We start from the raw sequence: 21,901 nt of genomic DNA, 5'->3' as shown, positions 1-21,901 counted from the left end.
CTGTCCACTTTGTTATCTTGAAAATGATTGACCATTTCTGATTCAGGCTACTTAATTTCAATCCCATTTCAAATCAGCAAGCACTTATTGAATGGCAGTTCTCCGTAACAGAGCTATGGGGGATACAAGAACTACTTAGCGAGGCTCTCTCCGTCCAGGATCATAGATTAGTGATGTCAGGATCATCTGGCAAGTTTCAAAAATACTCAGACCTGCTTAATATGACTCTCTGAGAATAGGGCCCAGACATCATTTTAACTTATTCAGTTAATTAATTTTTTACTGTATGATGTCAATTATATTTGGAATCTAAAAACACTGAATTCGTAGAACTGAGGGAACAAATTGGCAGTTGCCAGAGGTAGAGGATATGGGCAGGGAAAATGTGGAGGTGGCTAAAAGGTACAAACGTCCTTATAGGATAAGTAAGTCCTGGGGATGTAATTTACAACATGGTGAATATAATTAATACTGTATTGTATATTTGAAAGCTGCTAAAAGAATAGATCTTCAAAATTCTTATGACAAGAAAAAAAAAACTATAGCTATGTGCAGTGATGGGTGTTAGTCAAACTTATTTTGGCAATCATTTTGTAATTCATACATTTATCAAATTATTATGTCATGTATCTAATGCTGGTATACAATATTATGCATCAATGGTATCTAAAAATTTATTTACTTTTCATCATTATTTTTTTAACAAGCAACTTTTTAGATGATTCTAATGGACATATGGGGTACAGATCTAGATAACCAGACCAAAACCACAACAACAGTTTGATAAATACTGTAATAGAGGTATAAATAAAATTTAAGGAATGGCTGGAAAAGGAGATTAATTTCAAATGGGAATACTGAAGATCTCTTCTTGGAGAATCCAAGTGTGGAGTGGGACCAGGTGGCTGAAATTTTGGAGTTCATATGTCTGCCCTTCATCATTTGTTTCTAGTTCTCTCTCCTATTAATCAGCTATTAACTGTCCCTCTTAGAGCTGGGGGAGTGTGTCTATTGCAGCCTATTTCTAATGTAAACTTGTTAAGCATCTGGGGCTAGGAAATTTAATTTCCAAGTTTGTTGGAATTGAATGTAAATTAAGAGTAGATAGGTTCCACTTCCCACTAAAGGAACTAGGACTCCTTAAAGAAATGGCTGACTCCAGATCAGGAAATGTGGTGAGTCTAGGCTATCTTCTTATGCCAGCAAGCAAGGAAGCAAGCAAGGAAGTTATTAAGACTAATGGGGTTTTGAGGATCCATGGGTGGCTCAGCTGTTTAGCGCTTGCCTTCGGCCCAGAGTGTGATCCTAGAGACCCGGGATCGAGTCCCACGTTGGGCTCCCTTCATGGAGTCTGCTTCTCCCTCTGCCTGTCTCTGGCTCTCTCTCTCTCTCTCTCTCTCTCTCTCTCTCTCTGTCTCATGAATAAATAAATGAAATCTTAAAAAAAAAAAAAAGACTAATGGGGTTCTGGCACAAGAACACAGATCAACTTGAGCCTCCCCTGGGCCAAAGAGGGGGCTATTTGAGTATCCATAAGGATAATAACTGCCATAGGTTGAAATAAGTTAAGTATATAAATATCCGGGGATCCCTGGGTGGCGCAACGGTTTGGCGCCTGCCTCTGGCCCAGGGCGCGATCCTGGAGACCCGGGATCGAATCCCACATCGGGCTCCCGGTGCATGGAGCCTGCTTCTCCCTCTGCCTGTGTCTCTGCCTCTCTCTCTCTCTCTCTGTGTGACTATCATAAATAAAATTAAAAAAAAAAAAGTATATAAATATCCAAGGGCTCGTAATGATGCTAAAACACAAAAACAATAAAAGCAAAAGACTCCTCCCCCCAAACCCTCCAAAAAAACCCCCCAAATCCCATTGGCAAATTGGAATTACCGGGCACTATGAAAATTCAAAAGTAACATCAAATGTTTGTCTTCCCTTTCTTTTTTTTTTTTTAAATTTTATTTATTTATGATAGTCATACAGAGAGAAAGAGAGAGAGGCAGAGACACAGGCAGAGGGAGAAGCAGGCTCCATGCGCCGGGAGCCTGATGTGGGATTCGATCCCGGGTCTCCAGGATCGCGCCCTGGGCCAAAGGCAGGCGCCAAACCGCTGCGCCACCCAGGGATCCCCTGTCTTCCCTTTCTTACATTTACCCCTTCAGGGTAAACAAATAGTTGTTATGGGAAGTTGTGCTTTTTTTTTTTTAAACAGATTTCCAGTTAATCAATGAGGAAGAAATGAGAAAAAAACATATTTTGAAACCCATAATGAGTCCAGGTAATGGCCATCAATGGATTGATATATATATCTGCCTACCTACCATCTATCTATCATGTATTTTAGTTGTCTGTTGATGCATAACAAACCACCATCATGTGGGTCCACTGGGGGTCACTACCGAGGCTACATTCTTTGAGGGGCTCAGCTAGGGCTGTGGTGTCTAAGATGGCCCCACTTACATCGTAGACTTTGGTGCTGTCACCAGGAAACTTTGGTTCTCTTCAGAAGACCTCTCATCATTCAGTCTATCCTGAACTTCTTCACATAGCGGTCAGCTTCCATGAGGGTGGATGGGGAGGTCAAAGCTGACTGGTCTCTTAAGGACTAAACCCTGCCACCTTCTGTTGGTTGAAGCAAATCACGGAGTTGGTTCAGATTCAGAGGAAGGGGAAATGAACTCCAGCTCTGATGGGAGGGATGGGCATCTCAGAATCCACTTATCAGTATCTGTGCCCTAGCCACAATAGTTCATATCTCTTCCACATGCAAAATACATTTAACTCTCCCTCAAGTGTCTCCACCATTTTGATATCTGTTGAAAGTCCAGGGTCTTGTTAGCCAAATCAGGCCCTCAGGTGTAGCTCCTGTTGATCTGAGACCAAGGGAGACAAGTTATCCCCCCTCCACACATGAGACATACAATAGGGAGCCTGCAATAGGGCACAGCTGGTCAAAAGAGGGAAGAATGGGAAACACATGGCAGTTACGTTTCCATAGCAATTCTGAATCCAAGCACACCTCACCATTTCCCACAATTCTGGGGCCAGACAGAAAAAGGATTTGCTGCTGTTGGTCTTTGGAAAGAACATATCACAGATTTTAAAATCTTTAGGTGAAAAGTTTGTGGAGAACTTCACGCTACAGAGATGAGACTGACACTGTGTGAACCTCATAACCAGTCTCAGCAGACCTCAAAGTAGGACAAGCAGAATGATGAGCCTCGTACTGTGGCGGGATAGGACGCACACGGCATCACCCTGCAACTCTTCTTGTCCCAACATTGATCCTGACGACTAATTTACAGGAAACACAAGAGCTAGAGGAGCAAGTTAAGCGACATGAAGAAGTAATTGGGCAAATTCAAAATACTCAACATTCTACAGTATAAATGATTTTGTCTCTCTAGCAAATTAACGGTAAGAAAAACAGGGAGGGGCTGTTAAGAGTAAAAGAGAAAAGGCATCTTGATGAGGTCCCAATAATTCATTTTTGCTTTTGGTTCTCTTGTCTTTGTAGATGCGTCTAGCAACAAGTTGCTATGGCTGAGGTCAAAGAGTTTGCTGTCAAAGGATAAACACAGTGATTTGATGGGGCATATGCACCCCAGTGTTTATTATTTTTTTAATTTTTAAAAATTAAAAAAAGATTTTATTTTTTCAGATAGAGTGAAAGAGTGAGAGAGAGAGACAGAGAACAGGTGACAGGGAGGGGCAGAGGGAGAAGCACACTCCCCGCTATGCAGGGAGCCCCATGTGAGGCTCAATCCAGGACCCTGAGATCATGACCTGAGCTGAAGGCAGACACTTAACTGATTGAGCCACCCAGGTGCCTCCACCCCAGTGTTTATAGTAGGAATGTTCACAATAGCCAAAATATGGAAAGAGCCCAGATATCCATTGACAGATAAATGAATAAAGAAGATATGATATACATATACATAAACACACACACACACACAGGAGTGTGCATGCACACACAAATGGAATATTACTCAGCCACCAAAAAGAATGAAATTTTACCATCTGCAACAACGTCGATGGAACTAGAGGGTATTATGCTAAGCAAAATAAATCAGAGAAACCCAAATATCATATGATTTCACTCATATGTGGAATTCAAGAAATGAAACAGATGAACATAGGGGAAGGGAAGGAAAAATTAAATACGATGAAAATTGAGAGGAAGGCAAACCATAAGAGACTCTTAACTCAAGGAAACAAACTGAGGGTTGCTGGAGGGGGGGTGGGAGGAGGGGGTCACTGGGTGATGGGCATTAAGGAGGGCACTTAATGTAATGTGCACTGGGTGTTGTATGCAGCTGATGAATCACCAAATTCTACTTCTCAAACTAATAAAAAAAGAGAAAAGAGAGAGAGAAGACATAGCAATCAAATGCAACGTGTGGACCTTATTTGAATCCTGATTCAAACAAAAGGTCCTGTCAGCTGGTGCTGTAAATCAAACTATTTATGGGTAAAATACCATAATGTCTGGGATTTGCTTTAAAATATGCCAAACAAAAGAAATTGGGTAGGTTGGAGGTGGGGTGTGGTGGGGTGGGGCAAATAAAATAAATGGGTAAAATGTTGGTAATTGTTGAAGGTAGGAAGTGGGTAAATGCAGGTTCTTTCCACCTTTGTGCATGTTTGAACATTAGCATAATAAAAGTTAAAGAGAGCATCGTTTCTGAATGAAGGGATTTTCCTGAGTAAATAAATGAAGGGCCAGCACCATGGGGCAGCATCCTCGGTTGTTCCAGGAGTGACTCAGGGTGGGACTTTGGCTGCTTTCCTAGTTCTCCCCTGGGTGAGGTGGGTGGAGACCATGGTTGAAGCTGGAAGGCACAGGCTCTGAGTTTACCTGATAACAAGGATCCACTCCTTACTCCTGGCACTTTTTATCAAGAATGAAACAATCCATTGGTTATATTAGACAAACTAGTCAATCAATCAATCATCATTTATGGGGCTCCCTTACTTTAAAAAAGTTAATATTTATTACTGCAAAGTAACACCTGCTACTTTATTCTATTCAAAATTTTAAATTCTAGGTAGTTAACAGACAGTGCAATATTGGTCTCAGGAGTAGTATTTAGTGATTCATCACTTAAATACCTCACCCGACGCTCATCACAAGTGCCCTCCGTAATGCCCATTCCCCATGCAGCCCATCCTCCACCCACTTTCAAACATATTACACACAGTTGTAAGACGTCAAGTAGTTTGACACAATTTACAATAAAAAAGGGCAAGTTGCTCTTTGCTTAACTCTTTCCCCACTTGGATTTTCTCTTGCCAGAGCTGCAACTTCTAGCTCTTGTAGTTCTTTCTCATGATTATTTATTTCCATAGGTCAGAATCTGTTTACCCTCTTTCTCTCTTATTTTCCAATTTTAGATGTAAACCTATGGCTTCCCACTGGAGAAAGTGAAGATTTAGCTCTTACATCACCCTCCACGCATACAAATTTACCTCTCCTCCTATTTTCCCAATCGCTTCGCTTTTTTGGTTGAATCAATATTGAGTGTTTGTGCTGTGAGAACCAGGTAAATAGTGGTCACGGCACAGCCAAGTGGTGAGCTCAGAGTCTATTTTCTTTCTTGTGAAATGTTTTGGTCTTTCAGATGTTAATAACGGCCTCATGTGGTCATCTCATTTGCCTCAACCTTTCATCTCATGGGCTCCAAACCTTTCCTGAGGCCGTGGAAGTCCAGTATGTTCTAAGCATACTCAGACACCCTCAGGTGTTTGATTCCTTTGCGTTCTTCTTTCCCTGCTGAAGTCCCTCCCGAATATCTCTATATTCCAGTTCCAGAATGAACAGGCCACTTCACAGATGTGCCCCGGAGCTTCCTTTTACCTCCTTGCTTTGCTAAATCCCTGGTTTCTTGGATCCCAGGCCTCTTTCCTGGTTTGCTCCCATATTTTGGCAGAGCACTTACACATGGTTTCTTGAGAGAGGGGAGTGTCCTGGGGAGTAATGAATCTTTTTTTTTTTTTAATGTTTATTTACTTATTCATGATAGAGAGAGAGAGAGAGAGGCAGAGGGAGAAGCAGGCTCCATGTCGGGAGCCCAACGCGGGACTCGATCCTGGGACTCTAGGATCGCAGACGTGGGCCAAAGGCAGGCAGGCACTAAACCGCTGAGCCACCCAGGGATCCCGGGAGTAATGAATCTTAATCTTACTCTTACGTGTAAGAGAACACGAAGAGCCGGGTGTGTCTTCTCACAGGCTAGGTTCCCTGTGACGTAGGTTCTGAGAAGGTTGAGGAGTTGAAGGTTCACTAGAGATGCTCTTGGGCATCAGTACATTGGAAGAGAAGGAGCCAGGATTGGGCTAAGGGAGTAGCTGAGCTGCTGTGCAGTCTCAGTGGGGCCCCAACAGCACTACAGTTGTTCTGGAACTGAGTGAAGTCTGTAGCGTTGTCCCAAGTTGGGATGACAGTGCGTGGCCTTCATATGCCCACAACAATTAGACATCAGATTCCAGCCCCTCTAGGAAGTGGCTGTGGTCTTGAGTGAGGACCTCTCTTCAGCCAAGAAGAGCTCCACAGGGAGCTGGGAGGGGGTCTGGGCAGCACATCACAGCACCCACCACACTCCATCCCTGAGCTACTTGAATCCATTATCTTATGTCAGGTCTGAGAGCAGTTTCTCTGGGATTCCAATGGGCCTTTTTTCCAGGGAAGCTCAGAAGATGGAAATTAGTGGGATAACTTGCAGCTCTTACTATTGAAGCTGGTCTCACTACCAGGAGAGCTCTGACCCCACCGGCCAACAAACGGGTGGAAGAGATTACTAAGCACCAATTACACATTCTGAGCCTGGGGAAATGACTCCTAGGCGGGTCTGTAAAACCAGCAGACCTACAGTGAGCTGGGCCATGGCCAGGACTGCTGGGCCCCATATCCAGTCCCACTGTCACAGGGGATGGGGCATGATACCACTTGGGGTCATTGGGTAGAAATATCAACCTGGACCCTGTAACTGATACTCTTGAAATGTTTGAGTGTTTCCTTTCTCGAGTGACCAGTCACCTGTGTTTTCTAAAAAAGAGCTAACAGACTCATTACTGTACACACTTACTACGGTATATCAGGCTCTTCTTCCTGGGGCTCGGCTTCTCCTTTAATAAATGGGTTCTGGGTCTATAAACTGTCATAGGTCTAGAAACAGAGAAGGTAAAATGACTACCGGGGCCACCATTCTCAGCATCTAGCTCATCCATCCTTGACTTTATAATTGTACAGATCCAATCATATCCCTCCTGCCTGCCCATCTATTCTGTTTTTTGGGGCCCTATATTCTGTTAACTATTTCCCGAGCTTCCCATGGGGCAGGCCCTCTGGCTGCCCCTCTGATCTGGGCACTCATGTGATAATTGCCTCCATTTCGCTCCTGATGGTGATTGCCATCACCTGGCCTTCGATTGTTGAGGGGATTTGGTGAGTCCCGTTCTGTGGCGGAGCCACCACTGAACCTCTGAGGGATGCTGGAGCTCTCACCTGTGCCTTCCTTAGTGCTTTAGGGAGCAGGGTATCCTCTAGGCTTTCTCTGTCACACTGTCCACTCCAGTGTGCCTGCTCCTCGTTCACCATTTGCCATGACAGTTCAGGCATTTCTACTTCAGTTGGTGTGGGCCATTGCTTTTCCATACTTTAAGGGCTGTTTGCACCATGTTCTGGGGCCTTGACAGGGTATTAAATCTTGCATCCCAAGAGGGTGCTCCCAAAGCAACAAACCCTTATAAACCCTTTCTTACCCAATCTTCTATCCTGGCTCCTTTGATGAAGCACCAGCATAACCAGTGCTACATGTGTCCTCCCAGCTCCTGGTAGGAAACGGAGGCCAGTGCTGCAGATCCTCCTACTTTTACCACGTAGCTGGACCAGCATATCCCAGCTGTGCGATGACGTACCTAACCCTGGTTATCGGCCTCATGGTAAGGTGGGGAGGTGGGGGCAAGGCAGATTCTGAGTGTGGGGGGGAAGTATGTGATTTTGTGGGAACAGGCCTTTGTTGTCCTGAAACAAGTGAGGAGTGCTAGCCCTTCATAGGGAGGAGTGGGCCACTTCTGTGGGCTCAGAAGGTTTAGGGAAATCTGGGAATTCAAAATTTTTGCTTGCATCCACTCAGATGTCCTCATCCCATGTGTTAGAGTCCTGTTGTTTCTCAAAAAAGGACCAGGTCTTTCTTGGTAAAGACGATTAGAACTTAAATCTACTCTTAATATTTAAAATCTTGAGTCTGTCCTCGGCCTTCTCTGCCCTCTTACTGCAAGACATTAGGATCTCTGTATGCTACCCAGAGGACCCTCTGGCTTCCACACGTAGCTTCCCCCTCACCCTTTTAACAGCAGCATCTACATTTTCTTAAAAGATTTTATTTATTTATTCATGAAAGACACAGAGAGAGAGGCAGAGACAGAAGCAGGCTCCCTGCAGAGAGCCCTATGTGGGACTCGATCCTGGGACCCCAAGATCACACCCTGAGCCGAAGGCAGATACTCAACCACTGAGACACCCAGGTATCCCTAACATTTAAATTAAATTTAAAATTTTAAATATAAAATGTATACTTTATATCTGCAGGGTTGTACTACTGTCATGACAATCTAATTTTAGAATATTTTCATTGCCCCCTCTAAAAGAAATCTCAAATCCACTAGCAGTCACTCCCCATTTACCCTTCCCCTAGCTCCTGACAGCCACTAACTACTTTCCACCCTGTAGACGTGCCTATTCTGGACGTTTTGGGTAAATGGAATCGTATAGTATGTGGCCCTTTGGGACTGGCTTCTTTAACTTAGCACAATGTTCTCGGGGTTCATCCATGTTGGGGCGTGGGTCAATACTTCATTTCCCTTTCCTGTCAAATTCCATTGCATAAATTTGCCACCTTTCGTTTATCCCTTCATCAGTGGAGGGAAACCCCACTATTTTAAGAAGGCCGAGGATGGGGAGTAGGGGTGGGTCTTTATTTTTAATTCCATATGCTTTTGTAGATTGTAGAATTTTCACAGAAAGCAAGTATTCCTTCTGTTAGAAGAAATCAGAGAGTGAAGTCGGGGGTGATGATGACGTCAAATATCAGCCATTACACAAAGACCATCATTGGAGACAGTGGCTTAGAGCTTAGAAGTGGCTTAGAGCTGCTGTTGGGGATGTTCGTGTGCAGTGGGAGGGTGAGGCCAGGTGATTGAGGACGAAGTGCGGCTTGGGGAGAGAGGAAGTAGAGACTCAGAGGAGGAGTGAGGAAAATTGGAATATATTAGGGATTGTGGTTATAAAAGCTTCTCAAATGCTACCCCCTTTCGTCATTTTAAAAATCCCAAAGAAAGACTTCTCTCAATTTGCTTACTTTGAGGAAATTCTGAAAATATACAAAGTTTGCCAGCAATTCCAGAATATTTTGATGTTGCAAATGCTAGTCACTACTTGCATTCATGGGCTAGGGCTGCCGCTCTTTCTGGAACAAAATACCAGACTGGGGAGCCTAAGCAACAGAAACTTACCTCCTGGTTCTAGAGGCTGGAAGTCAGAGATCAAGGTGTCAGCAGGGCTGGTTCCTTTGGAAGCTTCTCTCCTTGGCTTGTGCACTCTATCCATCTTCTCCCTGTGCCCTCACCTGGTCTTCCCTCTGTGTGTGTCTGGGTCCTGATCTCTTTTTATAAGGACACTTGTCAGATTAGACTAGGCTCTCGTCCTAATGACCTTGTTTTAACTTAATTACCTCTTTAGAGGTCTTACCTCCAAATACAGTCCTCTTCTAAAATACTGGGGGTTAGAACTTCAACATATAAATTTTTGGAGCAGGGGGACACAATTTAGGCCACAACCCTGGTGGCCATTTCAGGATGCAGAGCCAGGTGGTTGCCTACAACCAACATGGCCTGCCTGCCCTGCAAGAGCGGTCAAGGAGGCCACCACTGCCCACCTAGCTCCCTTCCTCCTCCCTCCTCAGTCCCTTACGTCATCTCCCACAGTGACACACACATTACACTCCTGAATCCTAAATGTGAATTGACTGCTCCTCATTTATCCTGGGTGTACCCAACTTATTTGAATCATCTTAGGGCCACTCCTATTCCTTTCCTTGCTCATTGGTCACTTGAGCTTAAAGAGGTTAAGCAAACTGTGAGTTCAAAGCCACAATATATATACTGATGTTTGGGGTTTGGGACGTAGACAGGGAACCTCCCTAAAGTATCACAATCTTCCTGGTCCTTTGGGGGGAACCGAGGCATGCCCAGGGAAAGAAAATGTGGCCCAGAGGAAACCATCCCCAGAGAGAAGTGTGCTCCTAGAGAGATATCCTGTTTACTCTGAGTCATTTCTGAGACTGTGGCAGCTCATGTTTTTTGGTAATTTGCTAATGACATGGTATCTATTAAATATGTATATAGAAAGGTAAAAATAGGTTGAGCATTTTCTAAATAGCTCTGGCTCAAAGCAAAGCGGTGAAGGAGCCGCTAGTTCTTTTTAAGGCAAAATAAAGCTGCTCTTCATCACCCCAACCACCCTTGTACTGCATCCCAGGACAAACAAGAAATGCCCCAACCAAAGAAAATGAGAATGCTGTTCTTGACTGGATTGCTTCAGAAATACGCCTGGACCCGAGGGTTCCAACTTTTCCGGGATTCATTCTTACAGAGTCTAACCCTTGTGGTTTTTTGGTAGGAGGTAATTTCTGTGCTGGTTATGATTTGAAGGAGCTGGCCCACAGCTCAACCTTGCTTAAATTGGAACAAGATGTCACCAGTGATCTTGCTCCCATAGTAGGCACTTGAAAATAGATTCTTGTAGGACTGACGGCTTCCAGGCCATTCTGCGGGACTCCTGTTAGTTTCCATGACTAGAAATGACACCACCATCCTGTCACTGCTTTTCAAGTCCCTTGTACCATGTAGGAAGTGTGAGTGTTGTGGGTGGTTTTTTTTTTTTTTTTTTCAAGCAATGAAGGCAATGGCAAAGAATTTTTCATAAAAACAAGTGACAAATTTCACTCAAGTTACTGACACATAAAAGGAAAAAATTAGTTGTTGCTTTGAAGCTAACCAGAAACAAATGGCTCTGTTTCTCCAAAGGAAAAGTTGGAGTTTAGTTATGATACATCCCCTCCCAGAAATCTAGGAAATTATACATACTGTACCCTCTGTTTATAAGAATATGAATAACATGATTGTGTGCACAGGGTCAATCGCAGTTCAGATGAGAATTTACTGCTGTTAACCAGCAACTGCATAAAGGGAGAAAGAGCTGCTGTTAACTCCTTATTCACATGGTCCAAGTGCCTTCCTTGGAAGAAACAGAAAGCTCCTCCAAGCTGGGAACTACGTCTTTGGTGTCCTTAGGTATCTCCGCACATGCAGGGCAGATGCTGCGGTGGGCACGCAGTGGGGTTCACTGAAGGCGTGAATTCCATCCAACCAAAGAGACAAGCAGAGTTTGACTTTTGCATTGAGAAATGGGAGTAGCTTTATTTTAGCTGCACTGTTGAGGGCCTTGAGGGCTGAGCCATTGAGAGCTACGGGACCCTTGAACTCGCTCTCAGGCGGGGCATTGCACACCTGCCAAATCAGGTCGTGCTCTTAGCAGCTGCCACAGTATCACCACGAGGACAAGGGCTGTGTGCGGCCTTGGTGTTAAGTGTGTCCCATGCCTCCGTCCCGCTTACCCTCCCAACCACCCAACAACAGTGGGCACTGTCTCCAGTTTGGAGATGAAAGAGGGTGAGCAGCCCGAGACCCCGTAGTGGGTGGCATGACTGGGACCCACACTGAGGCCTGTCTGAGTGCCAAGGCCGCCTCTCCTGGCTGCCCTCCATGATTTTTGAAAAGGGATCATGTTTTGTTCCTGAAGCCCAGTAGTCTGTAGGACTGTATGGCCCCAGGGGAGGAGCTTGGGACTAGAGCTTAACCAGTGGTGGGGTATTTGGGATGGCAGGTACATCCCAGCCCATGAGGCACTCCCTCACTCCGCTGGAAGGCCCTCTTGAACACAGGAATACCCAGGCAGACTTCTAGCAGCAGAACCACCAGGGACACCAGCCTTAGGAAGAGCCATGGGAGCCAGAAGATGCTAAAGGAGAGGGGATGCCCTACCAACTCAGATGTGGAGGACCAGGGAGAGGGATGGGGAGGGGAAAAGGTGGTGATTTGGGCCTCAGCCCTGCCACCAAGCCTCCAGGCCTCTGAGGGAGGATGGTGGGGCCCCTACAGGATTGTTCATAAGCACCTTAGGCCTTTTCCCCACCAGCTGATGGCGCCACTTCCCTCTTCTAGTGTGGGGCCCTCTGAGTCCCAGTGCCATCCCAGCCACCTGCAGTCCCCAAACTGGGGCAGGGGAGGAAATGCAGGGCAGCAGGATGAGTGTGTGTAGTTTGGAGTCAGACGAATCCAGCGGTGGTTTGGGGGCAGTTGTGGGCAGCTCCTTTAGTGGCCCTGAGTCCCCCGTGGGGCTCATAGTACCCACCTTCCACGACCCTGGGGAGAACAGAAATAGGAGTCTGAGCACATGAGGTTCTGTTGGATGACGCCTGGCACCCTAGAAATGGCCCATGGCTGTTTTCTTTCTACATTCAACCAACCTCAGCCCCCCTACCGAGGGCGAATATTCCGCACTGTCACGCACTTGAGTCAGCTCGAGGTGGGGTACAAGCACATCTGGGTTTGAACACAGAGAGAAGGGGAACTTTTCCTGCCTTTCTTTTCCCTGCATTTTCTAAATCAGTCGGAAAAGTGGTCATAATACACCGAGAAGCACTGATGAGCATAATCTGGAAGCTGGAAGTAACTCCCCAAGGAAGGTGTTGCCTTCCCTGAGTCTTAAAAGAAGAGCCAGTTAGGCAGTGTGGTGAGCTTGTGCTTGTCAACTTGACTAGGCTGAAATGACCTTGCCCAGAATTCCCTTCCCTGTATGGATCCGGGTTAGGATTACTTACTAGAGAAATGTGCATGAGGTCCAGGAGGTAAAGGACAAGCAGCAGCCATATTTATGCCCAGAATGTCAGCGTAGGACCAGACGTCATGGTTGCTCACACTTGTGGTTACAGATCTGTTGACCTGCCCAGTTGAGGTGAGGCAAGCAACCAGGCCTGCACCTCCATCCTCTCCCACCGGACTTCCTCCATCAACTTCTTTGACTCCTAGGCCATGTGTGTGTTTAGCTCTGTGATGAGGGATGCCAGCTTCCCTCATAGCACCACTGAAGTTTGAGGCAAGAGAGGCCATCACGAGCTCCATTCATGCTTCTGGGCTCCCAGCTTATCCATGTGGGTTCTGGTTTGTCCCTGACTCTCCCCATTTCACATCCATCTTTCCTTCCCAGACTCAAACACAGTCCTGCTCACTTCAGGCTCAGCACCAGATGCAGACACAAGAGCTGCGCATAAGCCGTTTGACCAGCACCCACAGTTGTGTAGGGTCAATTCCCTGCAAGAAACCCCTTGTTCTAGATCACTCCAGTGGTAACACCTCTTTGGTCAACCTTGGTGGGTAGACCAGTTACAGATGGCTGGGGGAGAAAAAATGGTCCAGGCAGGAGGAACAGAATGAGCAGATTCACAAAATGTTGGAGTCTATACAGGGAACCACAGGGAGCTCGGTGTTTCCGGAAGCCACACGAGAAGCAGGGAGAGGAAGATGGGACCAGAAAGGGTGGAAATGCCTGGGCGGTGCAGGGAATCAAATGCCATGCTAGACATTTGGGCCAAATGAGAAACAGCTGAATGAAGGAAGCTTCTAAATGTGTGGGAAAGCCGCGAACAGTTTATGTGATCTGTTATGCTATTTGTTGTTCTCTGAATAATGTTCCACATGACAAGTCTTCTTTAGAATAGAATATACTATTTGCTTTAAGAAATGGTGTTTTCCACTGTCAGATGACAAGAATTGGATAACATTCTACTGGGATAAGATGGGCTATGCTGTCTAATAAATAAACCACAGATTTCAGCGGCTGACTACCACAAAGGGTTTTTCTCGCTCCTGTCACGCTGATAGGATGGCTTTCTTCGGTGGCTCTTTATCAAGCAGTGTCTGGGGATTTCAGGATCCTTTTATCTCAAGACCCTGCAATCTTCAAAGTGTGGTCTGTAAGATTGGCAGGAGAGGAGAGCTTGTGGACAATGCTGCCGGCGGGGCAGGGTGGGTCACTGGGGGCCAAGAAAGTGCTTGCCTAACTTCTCAGAGCAGCACCTAGTCTTGCCTCTGCAACTACTGGAAAATGTGGGTGGGTAGGAGAGAAATAAAATGGGATCTGGTAAATGCTTAAGACTATATTTCTTACCCATCTCAGTTCGGGAGCTTTTATTTACAGCTCAATGGTAGCGACAGCATAACCATGTTAGCACATAGTTGGGCTTCTTTTTCCATGACATGAGTTAGAGTTGCTATTCTTGTTTCCATGCTTTTTATATATTCAAAGACAAAAAAAATTAACTGCAATTTTTCACATCAGAATTGAAGGCTGTTATTCTAACACTTAAAATGACTCCTCTACTTTTATCTAGATGAGCTGGCCCTTGCTTAATAAATAACCTTTATATGCAAAGAGTTTTAATAGGAAGGGTCTCTCTCCAGAACATATTTCCTTTGTTTCCTGTGATAACCCCCTGGGTACCAGGGATGGTTTGGGTCAGAGAATATCAGCTAACAAAAAGATAGAGTGACCGCTGGTCATGATTATGAAAATGCAGAGGAGAGAAGTGCCTGGCAGCCAGGAGCACATCTCTCTTTCCATTTCTGTTCATCTTGTATCCACGGTCATCCCTAATTTGTGGGAAGCTGGCACAGGCGGGATAACAGGTTTGAATATATTTCCCCACAGACACAGTCTTACAAATAAATGGTGAATAGGCGTACCTGCAAGAGGACCACCAGTCTCGCGCTTTTCTGGCATATGATGGATTAAGTAGGTGAAGTTGAACCATTTATTACATCAGTTGTTGCAATTGCTATATTATAAGTGCCAGATAAAGGACTTAAACTTTTGAAAAAGGGCCTATTCTTTCCGATTTTCAAGGGGTCCCAATTATAAAATTTTCGTGCCATTATGTCTTTAAGGGGGAGGTGATAAAGTGCTTTGAAAACTGTAAAATGTTGCATAAAATAACATAATGTTTTAATTTCTTGTAGAGAATGTCAGATTGAGCACATGGCAGCATGATGGTTAATTTTATGTGTCAACTTGGCTGGGTCATGGTGCCCAGATATTTGGTCAGACATCGGTGCAGATGTCACTGTGAAGGTATCTTTAGATCAAAGTAACATGTAAATCAGTAGACTTTGAGTAAAGCAGATTGTCCTCCAAATTGTGGGTGGGCCACATCTAATCACTTGAAGGCACTAAGAGGAAAAGACTGTGCCCCCCCCCCCCCCCGAGGAAGAAGAAATCCTGCCTCCAGACTGCCTTTGGACTCACAGCTGCCACATCCGTTCTTCCCTTGGTCTCTAGACTGTTGACCTGCCTTACAAATATCAGATTTGCCAGCGCTCACCATTATATGACCCAATCCTTCAAATTTCTCCCTCTCTCTGGTTCTCGGTGTGTGCATGTGTGTATGTGTTTGTACACATATCCTACTGGTTCTGTTTCTCTGGAGAATACTAACTAATAGAGATATTTTTTGAACAAAGGAAATAGACAATATTTACTAATTTGCATCTGAAATATTTGGAATTATACACCTATAAAATATGCTTTGAGATATACTGACCCAATTGATTAAGGAATCTACTGTTTCTTTTCTCTTTCTCTCTTTCTTTTAGAGAGAGAGAGCAGGGAGACAGGGAGAGAGAGAATTCAAAGCAAGCTCCATGCCCAGGGCAGAGCCTGATGCAGGACTCGATGCCGGGCTCAATTTCACAGCCCTGAGACCATGACCTGAGCCAAAATCAAGAGTTGGATGCTTAACCAGCTGAGCCACTGAGGCACCCCAGGAATCTGCTGTTTCTTATGGACTTATCTTTAGCCATCTTCAGGATTCTCCTATATTCTAGAAACCCATTATGATGTGTCCCACTTCCGCGTGCTGTGCTTGAAGGCAGAGAAGCCAAAACACTCTTAGGTAAGAGAACCCATAATCCAGCGATGAACCCCAAACTGTTCATTCTTAAATCTATGGAGAGGATTGTGCATACTTCTTGCAAACTCTTATTTCTACTCTGATAAGGAATTAACTTTGCGTTAGGTACACCTTCAATACATTCCCAGAAACAAAGGACATTGGCACTGACTGCTATTCAATAGCATTTAGGACACAAGCCAATGGAAGAAATGAAAATTTACAATATGCCTGACTTAGACTCCTGTGACTTAGCTCTCTGCACCCAGGCTTGGATAGAGTTCTGAACCTGTGTGATGTGCCGGGTTTGCAGGACGGTTGGAGATTTGAACAAGAAAGGCCACACAAAGAACCCAGTGTCAGTTTTAGGAGGGTGATTTGTACGCATGAGGTATTATTACCTCCTCCTACACGATGCACGAAGAAGGAACCACATCCCATAAGGAAGCCATGCAGTGTCATAGCCGCTGCCTATGCCGTGGTCCTCGGGGCACATCACAGAGCACTGGTGTCTGCTGAAGGAATTAAAATGAAACAACACGAGAAGCCGTGGAGAATCACATAGAAGAGAGGTCAATTTACAGATGTCTAATCTAGGCTACATTTTAAGAAGCGTCCCATTCTTTCCACATTACGTAAGAAGACGGTGAGTTTGAAAAGATTACAAAGGAAGGAGAGAATTAAAAAGAAAGAGAGAAAACAAGGGAAGGGCCAAGTTAGGAGTGAAGATCATTTGAAATTGTTCTTTTGTGCTCCCTTTTCCTTTCCCTCTTCTGGAAGTCGGGGAGGTAGTGTGTATCTCCTAGAGTAAAATGACCCATCGTAAACCTCCTAATGTCAAAAATCTGAGTCTTATTTATCATCCACATTAAAGGCAAAAGCCACGCAGCTGTAGCTAGGAGTGATCTGAGAGGAGCCCAAAATGAAAGCAGACAGCAATACGGGCGTGGATTGAAACTATGGCTTTTATTACAGAAGGCACAGATGAGAGCAGATGGGGGAGCAGAGAGGACTTTCGCGTGTACGGAGGAGGATGGTTGGGTGAAGAGAAGCACCAAGGTAGAGAATGAGGAGCTGTTTCGGTTCCACGTAACCTTCCCACGTGGGCTCTTGGTGGAATGACAGTCGTCTTTCCGCCTTTCTCAAGACAGTAACAACAGCAGGGCGGTGGGCCCCTGCCCTGAACATTTAGCACGGTGCCTGGGCCCCAGCAGGGCTCCCCATATGGCTGAAAAATCAGACTATTTCCTCATGAGATACTCTCAAATTAACCTATCGTATTTGGCCTTACTATGCTAAGGGATCCTCAATTAAGTCCTGGCAACTTGCTCCCCATCTTGGACTTCTGTTTCTGAGCACATGTCCTTGGGCAAGTCAATCATCTCCTCGGGCCTCTGCTTCCTCATCGGCATGGTCTTTAGATTCTCTCTGGCATCAAAGTTCTGCTTCTGTGAAACTAGCTCCAGGTACCCAAAGCTCAGACCCCGTACATCTTACTTTACAACTCAATCCAGTTCAATCACAAATATCCAAACGGTATTTATAAGTACCTAGAATGCACAAGACACCGCATTCGCTGCTTGAGGCATGTGAACTTGTGAGTGTGATAGGCCTGCTCTCGACGTCAAGGAGCAGATCCTCAGGAAGGGTGGAAAGCATGACAGGAAGTAACTGCCAGAAAGTTCCAGAAGCCCGCAGGGGAAGTATTGTCTCCTTCCTACCCGGATAGTGACATTTTAGAACTAAGGAAGGGGTGGTGTGCTGAAAGAAGGGGAGGAAACTGGAGGGCTCCCCGGGCAGGGAGTTCATTTTTCTCTAAAGATGAGGAGAGCTTCACGAGGGGAGGCACTGAGTGTGTTCAAGAAGGAGCAAGTGTTCCTCTTGAGCAGGATTACGGTGTATGTCCAGAGGGATGGGGGGAGGAAGGTGGAGGGCTCCATGTGCCCAGACACTGAACCCAACTGGCTCTGAATATTTCTGTGGAAGGACAAGAGAGGATGTACGTGACAGAGAAGTCAGCAGAGGGGAGAGGTGGAGGGACAAAGGTGTCCAGGAAGACCGTGGCAGTGGCCAGTGGTTGGACAGCTTCCTCGTGCTACACCTGGGCAGTTCGTAGAACACGCTGTAGCATGGCATGTGGTAAACGAATGTGGTTGTGAGAAGTCTCTGGTACGGAGACTCTGTGCTTCTGAGGCTGCTTGCTTGTTTTTCAAGTGTCCCCTGGAAGAAGCTTTCGGAGCCTGTCCTAGCTCATGGGTGGGTGGGTGGGTGGGGGCGTCAGCTTCTCCTCTTGGCTGGTCTGTTGCCTTTCTTTTCTTTCCTTTTCTTTTTTTTTTTTCTCCTTCTTATTTTTTATTTTATTTTTATTTTTTGGCTGTTCAGCAGTGGTTTGGTACATATCTGGGTGAAATGGCTCCAAAGGGAGTGACTGTAGATGATCCTTCCACCCCCACTTTCACCCCCCCAATCCCATAAGGACATATACCACTTCATGAGACAGGGTTGGAAATGGGAGAATCATGAGTCCCAGCCAGCTTTAATTGTTGACTTTATTGCCTTTTTTTTTTTTTTTGATTAACGTAGAGAGCAAAACAAATGAGTAAAATATATATTCTTAGCTATTCACAATAATAATAATAATGATAATAATAATAATAATAATAATAATAATAATAATAAGTGACCATTGCTATTATACCAGGAAGATAATGCAATAAGACTTTCCACCTCTTGTTTTCATTGCTTACTTTTAACCCACCCGCTCATTTCTGTTTGTTTGATTTGTTTGTTTGTTTAAGCAACTCCTGGCGGGTTTTTTGTTGTTGTTGTTTGTTTGTTTGTTTGTTTTTTAACTCCTGGCGTTTTTTAAGCCTCCTTGAAGTGGCAGTCCCAGAAACTTCACACAGCAGGGAATGATTCTGGATCCAAGGGCGTTGCGTCTCCCAGGGTATTTATCTAGGAATGGCTCGGTGAGGAAGCCGAGGGGAGCCTGGGAGGCTGAAATCCTCCCATCACCCCGTGTGCATCCCTCCCTCCCAACTGGTCAGCTTAACTGACCCCTCCTTTCTATTTTTGTTTTAGGCAGTTGAGCCTCTCAGTGGGCTTTCCTCATTCTGCTGCTTTCTTTGTCAAGATTTTTGTCTATCTTTGTCAATTTTCTGGCACAGTTTTTGTGTATATGAGTGAGTTTCTATCAAACGGTTTCTACCAGAAACTTTCTTTTTTTTTTTTTTTGTACCTTTTTTCCTATTGTGTTTTCATTTACACAATCTTGCCCTTTTGCAGGTGAAACAATGGATCATTCATACTTCAGTTTTAGATGTTTGGTTGTGTTGACACACATGGAATAACAGATGTTTCATGCAAATGGGGCTCTCAGAGTTAATTCAGCTTTGTTTGCAACCACTCTTTTTGTGAATTTGGATTTTTTTCAGCTCCTACTCTTTCCCACTTTTCCCTTTTACTTATTTGGAAATATATTTGTCACATAGTTGAATCCTATGTTATCCCTTTGTGGTGCCTCTAAAGCCACCTTTCTAAATTTTCAGCATGTTCGAATGTGATGCCTCTATGGTGGTCAGAAAAGTCCAGCTTGTGATAGTTACTTCTAAACAGCTGTTCTAGAAACGATGCACCCAAAGTTTTTGGTAAGGTTCGAGCATTGCTTTATCTGGTGGGTAACACACACACCCCACAATGCAAACCTTATAGTTGACAAAGAAAAAATTATGGTGCCCAAGGGGGAAAAAAAACAACAAAAAAACAAAGATAAAAGGCAGGGCAAAAACCTCCTCAAAGTCGGGCATTTGTTTAAAGTTGCTAAATTACACATTTTGAACCCGAAAAATGTTTGTGAAAAGTGCTCTGAAATTATTAGACCACAATACTTCTTTTGAGTCTGAAAACCATTTAGAGGTTCTGTGACGTGGAGCTCGGCTGGCCAGGGAGGCAGTGCCATCGAGAGCACTGTGACAGGCTGGGAGACCAGAATGTGGCTGAGCACTGAAGGTCTGTCGCTGCATGTTTCAAGACTGGCTGTGGTGGAAGCAAGGGCATGACAGAGCTAACAACATGGGAGCTTTCATCGGAGAAAGGAGATGTTGGCCATCTAATGCTTCAGGGGAATCCCAAGGCTCTGTGTATGCCTGGGTAGTGAAGGAAGTAGGGGTGAAGTTACTGGAGCTGAGGTGCTCAGGGATCAGTGAGGTGGGCAAGCTACCAAGTGGTCTTCACGGATGCTAATGTCCCTCAGAAGCTCGCAACTCAAGGGAGACAGAGCTGTGAGCCAGAGCAAGATATGCCTCTTCTTATCACTCTCTGTAACTAAATGTCAATCCATCATTCAGGCAACACTCATTTAAAAAATAGACGTGCCTTGAGTACCAATCATATGGCAGCCACTGCTACTGGAGTTCCAGAAGTACCTTGGGCATGGTTCTGAGCCTGGGGAGCTGACTGCCTGACTGGGGAGGGGGACACATGGACTAGTTATCTTAAGCAGAGCTTGAAGACTCACAGGACTTTGGGGGGCAGGCTGGCCATGTAAATGGTGGCGTCAGCAGGTGTAGTAAGTAGAGAATATGTGGCAACTGCAGTGAACCAAGGCGCTCATAGCTTCCCTAAGGGAAGCAGCCACTACTCCCTCTTAGCAAATCTTCTAATTTTCTTTTCAAAGTCAGAAATGCAGACATATGGGGGTGTAATTTCCCAACTTTAAGATTTGAGCAGGTGATTAAAAAATTAAAAGCACAGTATGGGCCAATGATTTGTGAACTCTGAGTTAAATAACTGGAGCTGCAGGCAACCTTGGGTTCTGACTCTGTTTCTGGCTCCAATCCACTGGTTATCTTAAACAAATCACATGGCTTCTCTGGACCCCAGTGATCTCATTTATAAAATGGAGCAGTAAGCTGCAGAGTTTTTCCTAGTTCTATGAGTCTATTATTTCAATGTCTATATAGACCTCTAATTAATTTTTGTCTGCAAGGAAGGTGGGAAACACAAGGACCATATCTTTTATGTTCTTCCTCTGAAATGTGTAGTGTCAACAGGAGGCTGCCACCCTGGGGGGAATTCATTATGGTGCCCAATGCTGGCTTCCCGGGTTCTAAGAAGAGGCCAGGTTTGGAAGCTACCGTGATGAACTTTGTATCTCTTGCTCTCTCCCATGCTATAGTCAACAAGGGTGGCAGGATGGTGTAATGGAATTGTCCAAATGGGCAATTTGCTGGAATCTCAGACTTGTTTCTTAATGATCTCTGTGATTGGAAAAATCATTTCCCCTCTGTCCCAGATGTCACCAGCTGTAGAGGTGGAAAAAAAGAATGTCCTCCCATAAACATTGTATGCTTCTCTCTGTCAGAAGAGAAACACATCATCTCTTGTATGTGTGTCTATTTGTTTTTCTGTTTTGCCTTGAATGCTACAAAGCTTACCAGAATGCAAAATACCTGGGTCAAGGTAGCTTAATTGGCCAAAGTATTGCTTTGACTAAATCAGAAGTTAATTAATTAATTATTTTTAAAAAATTATCTTCAAAATTGCCATTAAAGGCATTATTCAAAAGTTGCTCAGTGTTTCTTAAGTGGGAAGATAAAGGGACATCTTTTGTGAAGTAGGATGCAGGCGGTACTCTCAATGGCCAATTGACTTCCCACTGAGCTTGCACTTTGCTGAGTGAGGTATGGTGGAAAGGCATGAGCGGAATTGCTGCAACTAATACAGAGGATTTTTAGAGGTGTGGGTGAGGGGATGGGGAATAGCAAGAGAGAACGGAAAGGAAACTTAGCGGAAGGGGAAGTGGAGAGGAGGCCTTGGGTTGGACAAGAACGGAGAT

The 21,901-nt window shown here is 44.9% G+C and overlaps 1 long non-coding RNA gene across 1 annotated transcript in view; it reads left to right on the top strand.

Annotated features, from left to right (window-relative positions):
• Positions 1–21,901, top strand: part of LOC121499612 — a 58,993-nt gene that overhangs the window by 10,183 nt on the left and 26,909 nt on the right. The window contains exon 2 of the long non-coding RNA XR_005990188.1: positions 7,829–7,942. This is a non-coding gene — a long non-coding RNA (uncharacterized LOC121499612). The remainder of the gene's footprint in view (positions 1–7,828; positions 7,943–21,901) is intronic.

The sequence above is a fragment of the Vulpes lagopus genome, chromosome 10 (genome assembly GCF_018345385.1).
Source record: "Vulpes lagopus strain Blue_001 chromosome 10, ASM1834538v1, whole genome shotgun sequence".
NCBI lineage: Eukaryota > Metazoa > Chordata > Mammalia > Carnivora > Canidae > Vulpes > Vulpes lagopus.
This window is presented reverse-complemented; position numbering and strand designations above follow the sequence as displayed.